The 21,218-nt window shown below is 28.1% G+C and overlaps 1 protein-coding gene across 2 annotated transcripts in view; it reads left to right on the top strand.

The window, feature by feature from the left end:
* Positions 1–1,038: 1,038 nt before the first annotated feature.
* LOC111620159 (uncharacterized threonine-rich GPI-anchored glycoprotein PJ4664.02-like) overlaps positions 1,039–21,218 on the top strand; it is a 55,012-nt gene continuing 34,832 nt past the window's right edge. The window contains exon 1 of one of the 2 annotated variants that reach the window (XM_023362029.1): positions 1,039–1,152. The gene's annotated coding sequence lies outside the window, so the exon portion shown is untranslated. Of the gene's footprint in view, positions 1,543–21,218 lie in introns of both variants that reach the window. The other variant, XM_023362030.1, reaches the window with a different exon arrangement.

The following is a 21,218-nucleotide window of genomic DNA, read 5'->3' as shown; positions in this document are numbered from 1 at the left end:
CATTCACAACAATTTGAAACTGCAGAAATGCTATAAAGGTCGAGTTCACAAGCTGCTGTCTCGTCACATCCAAGAACGAAAGACCGATTGCCGAAAACTATACGAAAAGTATCTTTCGGTAAACAAGTGGCAGTTTGTAGTCACGTTAGATGAAGCATGGATGTACATGAACAATTGTAACAAATCGCGGGCAATTTACTACAGACCATACCAAAAATGGTTCAAGGAATGTCGCGAAAGTTTTCTGTCAGGTTTTATGGTCATTGCGGATTATTGTTATCGTGGTAAACTAAACATCAGAAAAGTTGAAAAAAACGTTAAAATTAAATATATATATACAGTAAAATATCTGGTTTTTTTTTTAACTCTTTCCACCCTGTGGGCACTAAGAGGGCTTCTTACATCAAGCCCATTATGAGTTCAGCCAGGCCCACAATGGGGTGGCCGGGTGGTAAGGGACGGGGTCTCGACATATCCGGACAGACCACCCTCCGAAAAATTGGTGGGCATTTTTGACACGTCCGGATTTGATCCCGGGTCCCCCTGGAGTGGTAGGCTGCCACCTTAATCCCTCCACCATCCGGCTGTCAAAAAAAAATCTGTTAATATTCAAAAGAACATATATTCTATAATTTCCCAACTAATTTTTTAAATTTATAATGTATACACGTATCGACACAACGTAAATTTACAATTTTATGGTTTATTTTAAGATAAATTACTATATTTTGATGAAATTATTTATACAATAGTACTATCATCTATTTAATGAAGTATTTCATTTATATAACAGAGCTCAATCAATAGCATTTCACGGTGATAACTGAAAGACGCGAATGTTACGATGTCAGTAAATTCAACATAATTATCTGAAAGTAAAGGAAAATATATTACGTTTTATTTTGTGGTTATACTAAGATACATTTATGTAGTAATTCAAAATAAATATCATTTAAATAAGAGATAGTTATGAATAAATAATATTAGTAGACAATCTGATTGATTATTTTTTTATCTTATCAAATTAAAATCTTAATTCAAACTTTATTCGTCAGATGTCTCTGAAGGAAGACATCCGGGTGCCATTGAAGATGGCTCCGTGAGGATTAGTTTTTGTTGAAAAATGCGTCAACAAACCGTTCGATGTTTTTGGTAAGTTTATATGCTTATTCGAAAAGATGAAATACATAAGTTTCATCCCTTATCAACTCTCGATGATAGCGTGATGTTGATTATCGGAATAATTCTGTCAAAGGATGTAAAGTGAATATCCACGCCTATCTTGGAGTAGAAGGTCAGATGTGGATGGAGCTGTTCACTGATGATGAAGGAAAACGTATAATTTTGATTATGTGAAAACTTCCTCAAAATAGACATTTTGATTCAGTGATACATGGTGGAAGCAGTTGCTTGAGCCTTGGATAGAATCAAGGTTAGAGATGACATGATGGTGTTTCAGGGTCATTTCTTCCAAGTTACCGTTTTGATTATTAAAAATTCATTTAATTCCTTCACAAAATTCAACACGTTCTTCTCTTAAAGGTAGAGTTTAGGAATATATTCAATAGATTATAAAAAACAATCACTTCTGTAATATTTGCTGCTATATTGTTTACAAAAACATGGTACATGATATACTAGCATCAATTAATTCAAAAATGATTACTGTATTATAATTTTGTTTTGTTATTTAAACAGAACACATTAAGATATTTAAACTGTTTATAAAATTTTTAGTTTACTAACTTAAAGATCATTAACTTCATGTTTTTTAAAAATGTAGAAAGTGTCTTGTTTAGTGATTCAGCATGATATGCTACAGAGCAGATACTAACTAAATTCAATTTCTAATTAAATTGATTTTTATGTATTCATATTTTGTTTCATAAAAATAGATTTTGCAGGAAAAGTGATTTGAATTGATTTTTCTTTTTTTTTGGAAAGAAATATTTGTTGAAATTAAATGATTAAAGGAAGAAATATTTGCAAAAATATATAATTATTACTGACTTTTTTTTCAATAAAATTATTTTTTTTTTTAAATCTGTTCTGCAAAAATAAAAGAAATTCCAAAGTAGATAACCTTGAATGATATATTAATTTTTTTTAATTTAAACTTTGACTCTATTAAATTTTATTTAATTTAATCAGTTACAAAACTTATTAAAATGAAAGTGTAATGAATACTACAAATGACATACAAAAATTAGTTTAGTTTATTTACAATTTACAAAATTGTTTTATTTGAAAATATTTTATTGCAAAATGGTAAAAAAAATTATTAATTGTTAGGAGTGTTTTCTAAGATGTTTTGAAACCAAAAATATAGAAATTATAAATAAATAAGTATTTATTTCAGAGAATAATTTAAATTAATTTTAATAAATAATATACTTAATTGTTAAAATATTTTCATATACTGTAAAAAATTAAATCATTATAAAATTTACTTAATCAGCAGCAAATTACTATATATAGAAAATTCTTCTAATTTTACAATTATTTCTGGTATGAAGTTAATCATTTTCAAATAGTCTCAACATTCAGTTTGAATTTTGTAAAACTTATAATTATTAAAAACAGGTTTGATGTAATAAAAAAATACATTTTTGATATTAAAGTTCTGCTTTAAATGATAATTTATTTCTAATTTCTGAAATTCAATTTGTTTATCATTATTATGAAATTATATGGAATTAATCTCTTATGAAATTATTAGAAATATATGCTTAAATAGAATATGAATCATACATTAGTGTATTCAATTCAAATTAATAGTTTATTTTCTGATTTGAATAATATAGTTCAGTTTTATATTGTCTTTGATGAAATTGTATAACTTATAATTTTAACCACAGTTTCATATTATATTTTCAATATATAATAGTAAATTATATTTGATAATTAAAAATTTTTAAAAATTATAGAAACTTGTTGGGTTAAAAGTTATTTGAAATGTACATTTGAGTATTTTGTATAACCAGTTTTGCCTTTTTTTGTGTATAAATTTATCATAATTTGGGATTATATAAGTTAGTCTATTTAATATTAGTAACAATATAAATTATTTAAAGGGAAATGCAAGATAAAAATCTTCTGCACGATTTATATGTAAAGGAAAAAGTAGCCAATAAAATTTGCTTAACTATAACTTATTTTAAAAGTAGACTAAAGTTTACTTTTTATTTATCAGACATTTTCTGATTCATATTATTGTAATCAGTTCTTTCTATTATAGAGTAATATTTAAAGTAATTAATAAAACAGTATTCTTTAAATATAACATCTGTTTTTATATTTGAATAATGATGCATCTGTGTTCTGTTTTCATAGTTTTAAGCTTGCACATTTATTAAAATTATGAACAGATTTAACATTTATTATTCAGATTTCCATCTTCTGTTATCGTTTGCTGAAATCACGTTTGATTATTATAAACAAAATTTTTAATTTTGCATAAATGGTGATAAAGATATTACTTCTGTTTTAAAATAAGTTTGAATTTATTGTTTTTCTTTTATTTGTAAACGAAAACTAATCAAAAGATGTAATTCTTACAAACCAGTCAGAAAAAAAAAAAAACTTAAACATCCCTCTTTTTTACCAAGTCCTTTGGAAACTAATTAATAATCAATAAATGAATAACTATTACACTAATACATTTATAAATTTAAAATTAGTTATTTTTTTAAATTTAAAAATTTAAAATGGAAATTTAAGATTATTTCATTTTAATTTGCTTTTGGTTATCTAATTAAGTAAAATATTTAGTTAGGATTTTGAGATTCAGACTAAATGTAAATTGAATTTTTCCTTAACTCAATACTTAAATAATAATAATGGATAAGTTAGAAGGTGATATAAAAAAAGCAACAGCACTTTACATGAAAGAGGCTAGTTGAAAGAAAAACTCTGACTTCTGATGTTAAATTGATACATTTTGAATGTTAGAATGAAATTTGAAAGAGTTAAAGGAGTCAGGATATTTATTCAGATTAAGTGCTATTTGGCATTCAATCTCATCTGTAGATCAACAACATTCAATGTTCTGATAATTCAAATAGAACATTGAATATTGTTGATTTGAAGATGGGATTGAAAATCCAAATAAATATACTGACTCCTTTAACTTTGGAAAAAGCCATTCAATATTCAAATTACATATGCCTGAAGATAATGGAATTGATTCTTGTTGAAAGTTCTTTTAAGTTTTTTTTTAATTGTTATATCAAAATATATCAATTTAACATCAGAATTCAGAGTTTTTTTCAACTGAAGATGACATTTTGAAATTGTGAAAATGTTTGAGTTATTAAAGAATTTTGTTTATTTAACATCAAAGACTGAGTTTTCTTCTTTTTTGAGTTAAATAATAACATATAAGCTTTTTGCTTACCAAGGAGTACAATCAGTTTTACTACTGAGCACTTTCAGATGCATCGTCATCAGAGTACAAACCATACAAAATATGTTATGAATTTCTGTTGAATATTACATCATTGGAACTTTTGATAAGCAGAAAGCTAATTCTCTGATTCTTTTTTTTATTATTACAAATATATTTGACACTGCCATATGGCAATAATAGCCTCATCTCAAAACAACAATAATTAATAATCTGATATAGTAATTGTGATAAAATGGATTGTATTGATAGTTTAGATGGATAATAATAACAATAACTGTTCAAAAGTTAGCTTTTATAAATTAAAAGAAGCTAATTGTGTATTTTGTATGTCTGTTAGTGTAGTTATGCAGCCATGATTCAAGAAGATATTGAGGTCCAGGAAATGGGCCATCTTGTCATCCTGCTGGTCTAATGTAAGCTTAAGTCCAAAAGGGTTGTTGTTCACTATCTGCAGTACGGCGTTTAGATCTGGCTTGGATTTCCAAATGATAAGAATATCATCTACATAGCACGCGTAGAGAACGATGTCTGCGTTGAAGGACTGTAACACTTGGCTATCCAATTTTCTCACAATTAGTTCGCAGAGGTCTCCAGAGAGGGGGCTGCCCATAGGAACTCCCCTTTCTTGTAGATAGATTTGCTGGTTGAAGGTGAAGAATGAGGTGTAGCACATAAGATGGGCAAGCTCCAACACATGCTTGTGGTATTCAGGTTTGGGTGGAGAGGCTTGGAAGAGAAAATCTCAAGGGCACAGAAGCACAGTTCCAATTTAATGGAAGGATACATAGCTTCAAAGTCTAGAACTGTAATAAATTCCTGATCCGTCAGAGTGATATTCTGTAATTTAGTGATGAGTTCCCAAGTGTTCGAAACGGTGTAACTATAATCTTTTAAATGGCTTTTGAGGAGCTCATGTAGATCCTTCTCAATAGGTAGGGTTGGAGATCTTGATTTATGAACCCTACCTATTGAGAAAGGTCTACATCCTTCCATTAAATTGGAACCGTGCTTCTGTGCCCTTAGAGATTTTCTCTTCCAAGCCTCTCCACCCAAACCTGAATACCACAAGCATGTGTTGGAGCTTGCCCATCTTATGTGCTACACCTCATTCTTCACCTTCAACCAGCAAATCTATCTACAAGAAAGGGGAGTTCCTATGGGCAGCCCCCTCTCTGGAGACCTCTGCGAACTAATTGTGAGAAAATTGGATAGCCAAGTGTTACAGTCCTTCAACGCAGACATCGTTCTCTACGCGTGCTATGTAGATGATATTCTTATCATTTGGAAAGCCAAGCCAGATCTAAACGCCGTACTGCAGATAGTGAACAACAACCCTTTTGGACTTAAGCTTACATTAGACCAGCAGGATGACAAGATGGCCCATTTCCTGGACCTCAATATCTTCTTGAATCATGGCTGCATAACTATAAATGTGTTCAATAAGCCTAATCTTCAGTCTGTTAGTGTATTAATAAATTTTTGTTTAATAATTTATCTTTGAAGATCGTTAGCAAATGAAGATTCTGAAGGTTTGTTTTAATAATTTATTCTAAGAACTACTTTTGATCTGTTGCATTGATAACAAATAAGTAGGGATTGTATAAAAAAGTGTACTATTTTAAATTTTATTGTCATTACTATTATTTGACTAATATTAGCAAAATTATATTATCATGTAATGTCTGCTTCTTATGACACAATCTTTATCCAATTTCTTCCTTTTATCTGTCATGTTATGTAATTATGATTCTAAGATCATTTTTATTTTTAGTTTTTAATTTTAACTCTTAACTGGTTTTATGGGGGCCGCGCGGCCCCCACGCGTCATATTTTTACAATTTTCTAAAAATCTAAATATCGTGCGCAGCTGCCATTTTATGTAATCTCATTACGTCGCGACTCTTAGCAAGTGCCAAATGTTCGGCCCTGTAGCACTTACAAGGATGGAGCTACATACCAGTTATGATTGTAAAATTTACGAAACCAGTTAAGGGTTAAAAACTATAAATAATGTAGTTTTTGATAAATTCACATTCTTTACAATCTGATGAACTTTTTTTATATTATTTGTTATTTTGTTTAAAACAATTAAAATTCTTCAAACAAATATTTTATTGAAGTAACAAAAAGCACGCAAAAAAAATTGCAAATGAAAAATTATCTAGAAGTTCTCAAGTTTTCACATTTTTTTTACTATAAGAGCAGTGTTGCTTCATTCTTGTAGCAACTATTAATAAATAGAATCAAATTGATAATTATTGAACATTATGAACTTATTAAAATAAATTATTTAAAAATTTTAAACATTGTTACTTTTTCACTGAGAATATATACAAAAGAAAAATTTTTAAACATCCAATTGACAAATTGTTGGATAATTAGACTAAAGAACATTTCTAGTTTAATTACTTGAATTTAACCCAATGTCTTGCTAAGTAATTACAGGTATCCTTCTTATAACATGGTAATTATTTCCAATAAGTGCCGTGTTATGTAAATTTGTGCTATATAAAACAAAAGACTAATGTAAAACATAGAGTTACATTCCAGAAGTTAACAAAAGTATAATATTCTTTTTCATTATTCAGAGAAATATGTTTATTAAAGGAATTGATAATTTATTTCCAACTGATAATTTATTAACAATCACAATTATAAGTACTGTATTACATGTTAATATTAATTTTAGTTAAATGAACGTATTTTCTTTTTACAAAGTATCATCATCATCTCAGCTTTTTTGTTGATCTCAATCAGAAGGATCAGCAACATTTTCATATTTTTTATTTTTATCAAAAATAATTTTTATGTATGATGAAATTAAAATATGTTATTAATCAAAAAATTTTTCTAGTGGGTTCCATTTGTTCAGTCAAATACTGAGAGACTTTTTTTCCCAGAATTTATGTTCAAATTCAGAAGTGTTTGAGTACTAAAATACTGCCATATTTTGTTCTTCATTTTATGAATGATTCTTTACCTACAGTTAAAAAAAGTTTAATAACACTTATCTAAAAATGTTTAAATAAACTTTATAAATATGAAGATTAATTTATAAAAACAAAAGACAGTGATAGTGTTAAGGGCTAAAGTCTGAAAGCAATGACAATGACACCTGGTTGATAGGAAAGCTAGGACAAGGAAGAAAAAAAATTATACTACAGCAGAATCTCGCTTAATGAGCATAATTCATTTCAGAATCTTACTCCTAATGCAAAACACTCATTAAGTGAAACAATTTTTCCCATATAAATTAATGTAAAATATGATAATGCATTCCATGCCAAAAAAATACTCAAATATTTTATGTATAACGTTTATTCAAAGAAAATTATACAATATACATTGTTAAGGAGCGTGAATCATTATCATTTCTTCTTGTGCAGAATGAACCAACCTGGAATGCAAATTTGATTTGCAGTAAACAAAAAACAAATCGAAATTTAATTTGGAATCAGTCATTAAATTTCAAACAAGAGGGCAGCATAACTGCTTACCTCTAGTCAAATTATTTAATTTCTAATATTTAATTATAGCCTTTACATAGCCCAAGAATTTGGCATATTGTTTGGTGTGTTTATTATATGACAGGCTATGATTGTTGATGCTTATATGTAATATGTCTGAGCACAAGTTTGGAAAAATGTGTGATCACAAGCGACAAGCTAGTGGAATGAGTGCTAAACACAGACTGATGTAGCATGCATACAATCTGGGAATTCCTTTCTTCTTGTCACTTATTATGCAACATGTTGCTCGTTAAGCGAGACATTTTTTTACAATTTGCTTTGCTCGTTATGTGAATTACTCATTGTGAGAGGTGCTCATAAGGTGAGGTTTCACTGTATCAGTTTTCATTAAAGTAAACCTGATGAAAGGCACAAAATAATTTGAAAATTTCAATATTCTAAAATCCATGGACAAATTGAGACCACACACATGCTTACTTGAATAAAAAAAAATATTGAATAATGAAGTTTACACTTAAAAATTGTGAAATTTTGTATGGATGATTTCCAAAACCATGTTAGAGCAAAACCATAAGTCATGTTGTACAGGGAATATCCCCAATTTTCAAATTGTGTTAGAACAAAGTTATGTCGTAGAAGTACTGTGTTGTATGAGAGTTACCTGTATTTCTATATTAAAATAAAATGATTGTCTATATTTTTTCTATTGATTGCTACTCTATTCAAATTGCTTTAAAAAATTAATTTTCCATTTTCAAACAAGATAATTAACAAAAAAAATTTTAAAAATAGTTTAAATTTTTGAAAGATGTTTGAATGAAGTAATAATTATTAAGAAAGGTAGAGTAATCTTTTTCTTTACATTGAAACTACATCTTACTAAAAAGATTGTCAAATGATAGGGAGAAAGATGAAAGTATTTTGAATTTATTTAAAGAATTTTTTGAATAAACTCTCATTTAACAAAATATGCTACTTGTAATTTATAAAATTTATTTTAAGAAGTTTATGATATTATATTATTTTTAATTTGATTTTGTTTAAGAATAATTATATAGGAAAGCAATGAATGCAGGTATAAAAAAATTCTAATAAATTTTGTGATAAACCTATTTAATGAAAATTCATACATTTAATAGTAAAAATTTCACAATTTATTTAAACTGTAAATTTACTTTAAGAACTTCTTAAATGTAATTTGTGAATTTTATCTTATACAGGTAGTCCTCACCTTTCAACGTAATGTGTTCATAAAAATGTGTACAAAAATCACATGTATGAAAGTTGAACAATAGAGTTGTTTGCTATGAAGGAATTTTCATTCCCAGAAAGCTAAAAAGAAAAATTATAAAAATTTCTTATTAAGCGCTAGGAAAGTTTGTTCTTAATAGTGAATACAGTCGACCCCCGTATAAGATCATTGATTATTCCGTTTTATATGAATTCCATGTTGTACAAGTCACTTAAATTTTACAAATACGTGAGCCGTTCACAGCCCGGTACACGTATTTGTAAAATCTAAGTGACTCGTACAACATGGAATTCATATAAAACGGAATAATCAATGATCTTATACGGGGGTCGACTGTATATTACAATGCATAAAGCATAATTTAGATTGTTAAAACTGTAGATTAAAAAGAAAACAGACAATAAAACTTAATTTTTGCAAATGGTTTTGATCTCATTGGTAAAGCTTAATATTCTACAGATAAAATGATTACTGTTAATAAATGGGCATTTAAATAATAGTTCATTTGTTTCTTAATATTAACATCTCTTAGCTTTACAAAAATTTATTTAAAAAGAAAGGGCAATTAAATATTGCGGAAGAAATGTACAGGATATAAACTTTATTCCATGAAAATATCAGATCTGAATTTGGTATATATTTAAAGCAATTTAGTAGTATCAAAATGTTATATACAAAGTTGTTTGTATGTCAAGTATCACCTGCATAACATTGTAGTAATCAGACAAAATTTTATTTAATTTTGACAAAAATTTATTAACAATTATCCTATTAAATTCTGAAAGCTGATAATTCATATGAATACACGAATCATTATTATGCTTTTGTAAATGAACAAATACTTACCAGATTATTAAACAGCTGTTTTTAAAATTCTGGAAATTATTTGGTTCATTTAAATAATTTGACTATAGTTTGTATTTGCTAAATATTTGTTGTGTGTGGGTTGATGAAAATAGTTTTCTAGAAATATTCCTTTAAAATTATATATTTGACTATGCTATTTATTATTGTGGAAAATTTTCATTGTTGTTAAGATAAATGAAGATACCATAAATAAGTAAGCATTTATTTAATCTTAAATTTTTTTCTTTGCAAAACTTTGAACATTTGAACAGTTGGTACAGTAATTCATACATATTCAAATTTTAATTATTAGGCAAAAAAAATAATTAAAAGTTATTAAAAGAAATAAAAGTGATTTATTGTTGGCCAAAATTAGCAATATTTGAGAAGTTTGGACTGGAATTGTGTAAGATTGAAGCTATATATTCTCCCAGAGATGTTAAAATATCATTTTTAACTGAAATGATACTAATTCAATTAAGCTGAATTAATCAATGCACCTTCAATAGTAAATGAAGTGTAGATAATGCCAACATGGTTATCAAGTCATTTTCAAGTGTATACAGGGAAATAGAATTTAAGTTTTGAAAGTAAAAAAGATTGGATAGACCATGTTAGAGAAAACAATCAAGGTGGACTACAGTGGCAATGGTTGATACAAAAGCCAATTTAGATATTGCCAGATAGGGGAAGGAAGTATGTAAACATCAGGGTCAAGGACTTCCATCTGCAAAGGAATATCTCCTTAGTCTTTTGCATCTACTGCTGCCATCATAGTTCACTTCTCTTAATTGTTTACTCTAACAGGGTCTATCTTTTCTTCCAAAATTGGCATTCCACTTTTAACTGTCCATGCTTGAAGATGGCCTGTTAACAGGATTGACAATCTCATGCTTCTATTTTTTAAATTTCAATATGTAATTGTTTCAAACACTTATTTTTTAGAAATTATCACATCCATAGACTCCAAAAATACTAGCCAATCAACAACTTTATTTCACCCAATTTGGTTGAAATAAAGTTAATGATTGACTAGTATTTGAAGATTGAAAATGTATTTAAAGTTGAAGATTGAAAATATTAGCATTATTTAAATTTTATCCACTGTTAAAGGTACATTGATTAATTCAGCTGAGTAACCACAGTAGTTAGTCATCTGTATTAATTTAATTACATAATAATTATAAATTGCCAACATTACAAGAATCCAAAATTTGAAATTCTGTAATATAAAAGTTTTTTTAGGAGTGTAAAAAAAAATATACAAATGCTTAAAACTTTTTTAATTCATTTTATTTAATTATTTCTATTTCTAATAATTAAAATGTATATGTTCAAATTATTTTAGTATTTGAATATTCCAACATTTGTAAAAAGATTTGAAAAAAATGTTTAATATTAATACAAATTATCAGAAGATATTTTTCCTTTATTGTAATAAAGAAAAAAGTACCTTCTGATAATTCTTATGTACTAATATTAAACATTCTCTCATGTATTAATAAAGATTTATTTTTTATTTTTTAAAGTAAGTAGAAAAGTCCTGAAGGACAGTTGATATCTTCCCCAAAAATTAACAAATATACATAAAAAGATGAAAAACTCTTTGATATTTATCGAAGGACTTTATATTAATGAATAGTATCATTGATATAAGTAGTTTTTGAAAGATTGTTTGGTCAATTCAGTGAGTTCTAAGAATTTAAATCTATAGGAAAATTTATATTGAGGTGTCTTTCTTATTTTTAGAAGAGCCTAGTTGTTCAAAAGCTGTGAACCATTAAAACACATACTGGCAGAATGACTTCAGAAAAGTAGTAACTAGAATGGAAACTGTGAAGATTGAATGATTGCATTAATATATCAGTGAATTTATTTATCTTCACTGAAATTAAATACAGCAATATAATGGTTCAAGAATAATAAGTGTTCAGATACTTATCAGAAAATTATTAATGGACATTTACTCTTAAATGTTGCTATAAGAGATATGAGATATTTATATGCAAGATCAATGTGTGTAAATCTGATACTTGATGTATAGAAGTATGAAAAAAACAAGCCTTAGTTACTTGAGATTGTCAATGAAAGCTGTGAATAAAATAACTTAGTAACTGGATTATATATTGTAAAAAATTTACACCAATGTCAATGAAAATTATTGCAATTTTCATTTCTTCTTTATTACACCATTTTATTGGTTGGCATGCCCTATTACAAAAGACAAATGCACAAGAGAGATTTTCCTCTATTAGTGACATTTGCTTCCTTTCAAAACAATACAATAAATGTTTTAACCAAATTCTTTCATTAAATTATTTGACATTATTATAACTAGTTCAAAGTTATGAAACAATTTTATAGAGAATTTATATTCCTTAACTTTACGATTTATATATCCATTGTCATAAAAATAATGTCTTTCGACTTCTTTCCCAAAACTACAAATATTCAAGTACAAAGTAACTGGTTTCAACTTATTCTATTAAATAATTAAAAGATTAGGGAATTAGGGACATAAATAAAATCCTGCTGAAAGAGCTGGAATTTTACTTAAAAATTTAACTGAACCAATCTCTAGTCGAGTACAGTGGGGACTGATTTCTTCGCAATATTAGATAATAAAGACAGAAATTTTTCCAGTTCAATGAGAGTGACTAAATTTTGGAAATTTCCATGAACACCTGGTCCTAAAACAAATTAATTAGAAAACAAATGATGGACAATCTATTAAGTTCAACATGTTTAGATTTTTACATCTATGGTGAGAAATGTTTAAAATTTACAACCACCCTGTTGCATCTTTTGAGGTATACTAGTGATGCAACAAAAGAGGCATTTGACATTGATCAGTATCGGCCTGGGGATTTGGCCACCTTCATGCATGCACACAATGCACATCTACTCTGATTCCATCCATTAGCCACTCGTAGGGAGCTATTTGACTAAGTGCATTGTTTTAAGATTTAAAAAGTAAAGATTTTATTTTTATGTATGTTTCTGCACAAAGCTATATTTAATTATAATTTTCTTTAAAAGTATATAATTATATTGAACTCGTTTATTTATTAAGTATGTCAAATAATCTATTAAAATACATTTAGAGAAGTCTACGGTTTTTACTGGCTTATTGAACAAACAAATACGAATGGACCCTAGACCATCACCGACGCGCAATTAACTGACTGCTCCCAGAAGTTGGCTTCTTACAGAAACACAGCTTTCCTATCATCAAATGTCACAGCACACCATTGTAATGTTGTGCTGGATGTCTGGCTATTGTGTTGATATCCAATTGTTATCCAAAATACCACAGTGGAGGGGATTTTTGACCATTCTTATGATTGAATCTGTGTAACTTATTTTTGTGGATATACCTGAAAGAAAAAAAACTGTTTCCAATTAGACTAGCAAATGTTTTAGAGATACAAGCCCAAATTGTTCAGTTGTATATGAGATCTGATAAGAAGTGTGTTGTCAGATCTACACAAACAGGTGCTTGCATCTTGAAGCAGTCCAGTACAACAAAAATCATGTTGATCATGTAAAATGATGCATTTTTTTGAATGGGCTCTACTTATTTCTATACATTTGTATTTATTTTCAATGTTAAATAATGTTATAATGAAACATTTAAATGCGTTAATTATACACCATCCAGTGAAATAAAAAAAAAGTGTAATAGTAATTACAAATTAGAAGTAATAATAAATGTCTTCATATCTTTGTCCTTTTTCAACACCTCAAGAACATAAGTCTTTACAAGCAATTGAGACTACTTATCTTCCTCAATTTGTAAAACATTTAAAAAGGCAGATGAGTAGCATCAATAAAAAGTCAACTCTGTTGTAAAGACTGTTATGTTCTTGAGGGGTTGAAAAAGGACAAATGTATGAAGACATTTACTTCTAATTTGTGAATATTATTTTAACCAAACACTTTTTTTTAACAAATATTTAATAAATATAATTGCCAGGACAGTAATAAAATATAATAATAATGTTCTTATTTTGAATATAACTTTTCAGCTGCATCTGAAGATGGATTGTAGTTCATTTTTATTGTTAAAATTTAAAAAATGCATAAAAATTATATAAAATGAAATTAAATGAAAGCTTGATAATATGAAGATGACAAAGAAGTTATCTCAGTAATAAAAAAGTAGTAAATGTTAAATATTTTGACTAAAAGATATTACTAGTTCTCTTTGGCAAAATATTTATGATAATTTTGATGTAAAATAATTTTTTAATTAATGAGGGCATTTTATATTATCACTCATTTTTATTAATTCTATTTTATATTATTAATTCTTGTAAATCTTTAAATTTTCTTAGTACTAAGATAGTTAGCAGTTATATTGAAATGCATTATACATTGGAATACAGTAGAGCATCGATTATCCGACCCCCGATCAACTGTCACATCGGTTAACCGACCGCATTCTAGTCGGCAAATTCAAATGTCCGCTAGTGATGCGGCACTATAATATTTGGCTATGTCTTGGCTACTTTAATACTATTTTCATTAAATTTTTGGTGTTTTAGCTGGCAACACTGGCTTGACCATGAAAGGGATGCCAGTATTTAAACAAGGGTTAATTTTCTAATTATGAGTGGTTATTTGTTTTGTAAGCAATAAAATAATTTAAAAATAATTTTTAACAACACAATAGCGATGATTATTATTTTAAAAAAATTTTGTTAGGCTTAACATCGATGAAAATTCAACGTGAAGTAGGTTAATAGCGATATAATAATATACTATACTAATAATGTATTTTTTCATACTTTTCGTTTATCCGTTTTTTCAGTTATCCGACCAACCCCAGTCCCCAATTGAGTCGGATAATCGATGCTCTACTGTAATTCCATTTTCCACATGAATGTTAATTGTTAAAAATATTTGTTTAATGTCATTAATTCCATTTCAGCTTTGTATCATTTCAGTTTTATTCTTTCATTTCTTATTCCTTATTGTTTTTGCTAAATTTTAGTGAATTATTTTTATGAAATAATATACAAATTGTACAAAGTGCTTCACAATTTTTTTTGTGTAATTTTCATCCAAATACTTGTGTCATTGCTGTAATAGACTAAAGAGACTGAACTAAATTGACCTTTTAAATATTTACTGTTACAGATATTGGCCTATCAAAATTATGCAATGGAATTAGTGGCAAAGAAATTACTCATGTTACTAGCACTTGTTAATTATGACATATTATTGGGTTGTTCGGAAAGTAAGTTCGTTTTTTTTCATGAAAAAGAAATCAACTTTCTTATAATATATAAATATTTTATTCAATTATATATTGACCATTTTGGTCCAATACCTTTTGCCATCTTTCTGGTAGTAGCATGATTCCAACTCATAAAATTTCTGTTCTTCGCTTGCAAAAACTGATTCAAGTGATTTTTGACATCCTCATTTGAAGTAAATGTTTTACCATTTAAAAAATTTTGTAACGATCGGAATAAGTAATAATCCAAGGGTGCCAGATCTGGTGAATATGATGGGTTTGGTAGCACATTCCATCCAAGCTGTAACAGCTTCTGACAAGTTAGCAAACTTGTGTGAGGTCTGGCATTATCATGGTGAAACACTACACCTTTCCTGTTGATCAGTTCTGGTCTTTTCTGTTTGATAATATCACTCAATTTGTCCAGTTGACGGCAGTAGACTTCAGAATCAATTGTGGAATTGTCTGGTAGAAGCTCAAAAAAAAACAATTCTCTTAAAATCCCACCAAACAGAGAGCATCATTTTTTTTTTTGAAGAATATCGGCTTTTGAAGTGCTTTGAGCTGGCTCATCTTTTCTACTCCATGATCGCTTGCATTTGACATTGTTGTATACAATCCATTTCTCGTCACCAGTTATGATTCGCTTCAAAAATGGATCATTTTCTTGATGTTTGAGAAGCAAATCACAGATGTTAATGCGATTGTGCAAATCTCTTTCTTTAAGAACACGTGGAACCCATATATCAAGTTTTGAAACAAAACCAAGTTGTTTCAAGTGGTCATAAATGGTTGAATTGGACAAATTTAATCTGTAAGCGATTTCTCTTGTTGTTATTTGGCAGTTTGCTTCAATCAATGCCTTTATTTTGTCTTCATCAGCTTCAACTGGCCTTCCAGAACATGGTGCATCTTCAATATCGAAATTGCCAGTACGAAATTTTGCAAACCACTTTTGGCACTGTCGTTCTGTCAATACATCTTCTCTGTACACGTCACACAATTTTTTCTCGCTTGAACATCATTCTCACCTTTTCGGTAATAAAAGAGCAGAATATGCCAAAAATGCTGCTTCCGATCTTCCATATTTGATGGGACACAAAAAATAAACAATTGCACAAAATTAAACAAAATTTTTTACAAATAAGCCTTAAAATGTTAGCTGTCAAAATATATAATGATAATACAGTTTAGAATGAAAATGGTGGGAAAAATACGACTAATCCCTCTAGTGGTAAAAATAATGAACTTACTTTCTGAACAACCTAATACATTGAATTTAGGATGTACCCTATTTTCAGAGATAATAAAGTCTAAAAAAGTGCAAGTTACATTTGAGTAAATACAGTGGAACCTCATTTAATGAGCGTAATTCGTTCCAGAATCTTACTCATAATGCAAAACACTCATTAAGCGAAACAAAATTCAAAGAAAATTATATTGTATTTAATTATAGCGTTTACATAACCCAAGAATTTGGCATATTGTTTGGCATGTTTATTATATAACAGGCTATGGTTGTTGATGTTTATATGTAATATGTATGAACACAAGATTGGAAAAATGTGACCATAAGCAACACTAAGGGTTGAGTTATAAACTCATTAATGTAATCATATGGTCATACTGTATTCGGTAATATAAGTTTGGATCGACCAAACTTACAGTAGGGATATGGGGAATCGACGAACTGCACATGTGCCAAGTCAGTCGCTATACAATTGGAAGTTGTGCTGGAAGCAACAAATTGGTTGAAACATATCTTTTGACTAACAGTGCTACTTCTGAACAATATAAAATTTTAAGATAAGAGTTATTTTGATCATAAAAAATTAGAAAAATGATAAAATGAATAACTAATTATAGTGTTAGATCTGGCAACATGCTGATGATTTTGCACATTCTCACAATGGACTGCTTCATAAGCTGTAAAAAAAAGTTTGTTCCTTAATTAAAGGATACAGAAACGGCCTTATGGTATTTTATAACTATTGCTATAGATATCCAGTGTGGCAAACATTTATGGATACAGTTACGTTATGGAGTTTATCACTCAATCGTAAGATGCTAGCAGAATGAATGCTAAACACAAGTTGATGGAGCATGCACACAATCTGGGACTTTCCTTCTCCTCATCACTTGTTATGTGACATGTTGCTCATAAGCGTCATTTTTTCACAATTTGTTTTTGCTCATTATGCGAATTACTTGTTATGCGAGGTGCTCATTAAGCAAGGTTCCACTGTACCGTATTTCCTTAATTATTTTAAAAATTTTCATTAATAATGTCTATTGTAATCCAAAAATTGTTTATTTCCTGTAGAGTCAATTGACTTTAAAATAAATGAATTTGATTTCTAAAATATTATCTTAATTTATTTTATAAGCTAAAACATAAATTTTCATCTAATTGAGATCATTATTTCTTATACATTCATTATAATTTTGATGCTCTGTGAATCAATTGCTAAGTGTGGAAATGGAAATTAGAGATTTTATGACAGCATTGCATTCAATATTGATTCACTATTGATAATTGAAATGCCTTTTACATGAATGTGCTCATACACAGCTTAAATAAATTGTTAAATTACTATAAGAGATTGTGTCTACAATCTCTTATAGTAATAAAAATGTTTTTACAAAATTTTTCTGAAAAAATTATTTACATAAGTCATATTAAGAAATTTTGTTTGTTTGTAGTTTTATTGTTATTAGTTCTGAAGATTGGTTTATTTAGTATAGGTTTCCAATAATATATGGTGGAGTTTTGTGAGATTATTGTGAAATAAATAACTGTTAAAGTACAGTAAAAATATGTTTGAAGTTGCATTCTAAAATATTTATTGCAATCAGTAACTGAAACAATTTTATTAATCTATCAGAATTAATCTGAATGCAAAAATAAGTAAGTTACACACTGTTCTTGTGATACTAAGAATTTTTTTTTTCTCAACTCAATAGGATGACAGAATGAAGAGTTTTATATTATTTTCAGAGCTGTAACTAGGGTATGGCCAATGTGGCCCCAGCCATAGGTGCCCAAAATCCTTGTAATGGCTCTGATTATTTTTAACATAATAGTTCACTATTATGTTAAAAATAAACATAAATTAATTTCATCCATTTATTCAACATATATTATCTATGATCCCCAAGAAGTCTTAAATTTTTTCTTATAAGATTATTTAAAAATATGGCATAATATAATAATTATAATATTTTGTTCAAATATTTTGTTCAAATAAAAAAATAATATTTTGTTCTATTTTTTTACATGTAAGTTGTTTCATGATGAGAGTTCTGAACTATACATTCTTTTAGAGGAAAATCTATAAACATGTCTCAAAATATTTCCAAGAAACAATGCCTAAATAAAATTTATATACTATGATAAATTTTTATTGAAAAATATTATCTTTGAAAATAGTTTTTGACTTAAGGATGTTTTATTGCCTTATGTAGGAATATATAAATACAGTGGTGCCTCGGTATATGTCTGCTTTAGAATATGTCCAATTTGGAATACGTCCTGTTTGGACGAAACAAATTTTGCTCAGTATATGACTTTTGTTCGGTATATGACTTAATTCAATAATACGTGCCATCTATAAACAAGTAGCACTATCGGTGTATTGTACTAGACCAGACTAGATGTTCACAGTGCCACAGTTTATAACTTTGTTAAATTTCTTCTGATTTTAATTTGTAAGTAAAATTTTATTATTTTTATTAATCATTAATTGCAAAAAGGCAAATGAAAAGCAAAAGAAAACTAAAATAATGACTAGAATCACAATGGAACTGAAAAAACAGATTATTGTGAAATATGAAGGTGGCATGCATGTTCGAGATTTAACTGTTGCACATCGTATTCTGAGAATGGCGATATCGACAATCATGAAAAATAAAGACATTATTAAATCTGCTAACGTTGCAAAAGAGGTTAAATCAATTTCTAAACAGAGATCGAAGACATTAGATCATGTGAGAAATTGCTGTTGCTTTGGATAACTGAAAAACAGTGTGCTGGTGACACTATATCAGAAGCAATTACCGGTATTTGCGAGAAAGCTAAAAAGATACATGCTGATCTCATGAAAAATCAAGCAGGAACTAGTCAGGAAAGCGAGATGTTTAAAGCCAGCCATTTTTTTTACATGAGAACAGATTAATCATTTTTACATTACTTCTTATGGGAAAGGTTGGTTTGGTATACGTCCTATTCCGTATAAGTCCAAACATCAGGAACGGATTAAGGTTGTATACCGAGGTTCCACTGTATAATGTCTCCTTGTCTCCTTCAAGAGCACATTCACAAGTGATATTTACATTATTAGACAAACAATGAAAGAAGAAAAAAAAAAATAAATAGTTTTTTCTTCTTCAATTCTATTTTTCTCATCATCATCATCATAAACAATCAGTTTTGTTACTAGATTTTTATATTTATAGATATTTCACACTAAAAAAAAAAAATAGTTTCAAAACTAGCTAAGTTTCCTTCTTATAATTTTATAGTTATGGAATAATTTTATCTATTTTAAGTGATTATTGCAGAACTTACAAGTCAAACATTTTCTAGATCTTTCAAATCTATCTAATGGTTTGAAATTTTAGCAATGCTCCAAATACAACAAATTTTTAAAAATTTTGTTTTATAGTAGATACAAGCTTGGATAAATTTTAATCTAAACAATGAATGACTTATTATGATGAATAACATTTAAATCTATTTATATCATATTTGGTAATAAAATTTAGCAGATAAAAGTTCGATGAAAGTCATTGTATGAATTATAATGTAGAGGTCATCTTCATTTAACATTAAGTAATTTTATATAACATAGTTTCATTATAACTGTTAGAGAATTGCAGAAAATTGCACATAATTTGGTATTTTTGAGCTTTTGTGAAGGCAAATCCTTACTAATAAGTTAAATGTAATTTTTTGATATATTCATTTTTTTAATAAATTCTCACTATTGACTTTCTAGCCATTATGCAAAAATATTGAAAAATATTCATATTTTCTTTTGTTTGGAAATTTCCCTAATATATTCTGTTTTACTAAACATAATCGAGCTTGTTTGAGACTATTGAAAGCCATAACTTCAAAGTATGCATTTTGTGACTTAAGATTGTTTTGGTAATAACAAAACAAACAAACTGCTAAAGTGTAGATTACCAAAAGTATTTAAATAGATAATGTTTTTTATCTTGATTTAGGTCATATCAGTCAACAGAATAAACTAAATAGAATTGTTTTGCATTTAAAATTACAAATTCAAATTTTGAAAAATTTATTAATAAAATATATATATATAGGGATTGTGCTGCATAATGCCAAAATTGCCACTTGACAATATTTTTATTAAAGTGGAAATAAAAATATAATATTGGCGATAAATCCCTAGTCTGCTTATTTTGACATTCTGCATGAAATTGAATTACAAAGCACATTTCAGGAAAAGCAGCAAATGTCTAGCTCTCATGATTTCATGACATCATGCAGCAAGTTTGAGCAGAAAAGAAGGAAGTGATATTGAGAACCAAAGGCAGTTTTCATCCAATGTTGCCCAATGTTTCCAGATTGGGAATTTCTTATAGATTGACAGAAAATTGGGGAAAGTTTTTGGGGTAACATTTCTTCACTTTGCTCTTTCTCAATAGACTAAACAAAAATTTTGACATGACAGAATGTGTGAAATACTGTTTAAATGTTGTGATTAAATGTGTTATTCAGAGTTATTTATTACAGAATTATTCAAAAATGATTCCTATTGCTAACAAGGAGAAGGCCAGATGTTTGTGTCTCTGATTTGAATGAAATTTAGTGAGCATGTAGTCTTAAACACAAACAGTTCCTTCTCCAAATAATAGGATCCACTTCTCAAGCATTCTCAAAAGATTGGGAAAAACTGAGGTTTTGCTTATAAGTGTTTGGAAATTTCATGGCTCTAAATGGAGATAGCTGAGTGGACACTAAGACATTCACAG

This window comes from Centruroides sculpturatus, unplaced genomic scaffold (genome assembly GCF_000671375.1).
Source record: "Centruroides sculpturatus isolate CEXI.00-Female unplaced genomic scaffold, Cexi_2.0 scaffold202, whole genome shotgun sequence".
Classification (NCBI taxonomy): domain Eukaryota; kingdom Metazoa; phylum Arthropoda; class Arachnida; order Scorpiones; family Buthidae; genus Centruroides; species Centruroides sculpturatus.
This window is presented reverse-complemented; position numbering and strand designations above follow the sequence as displayed.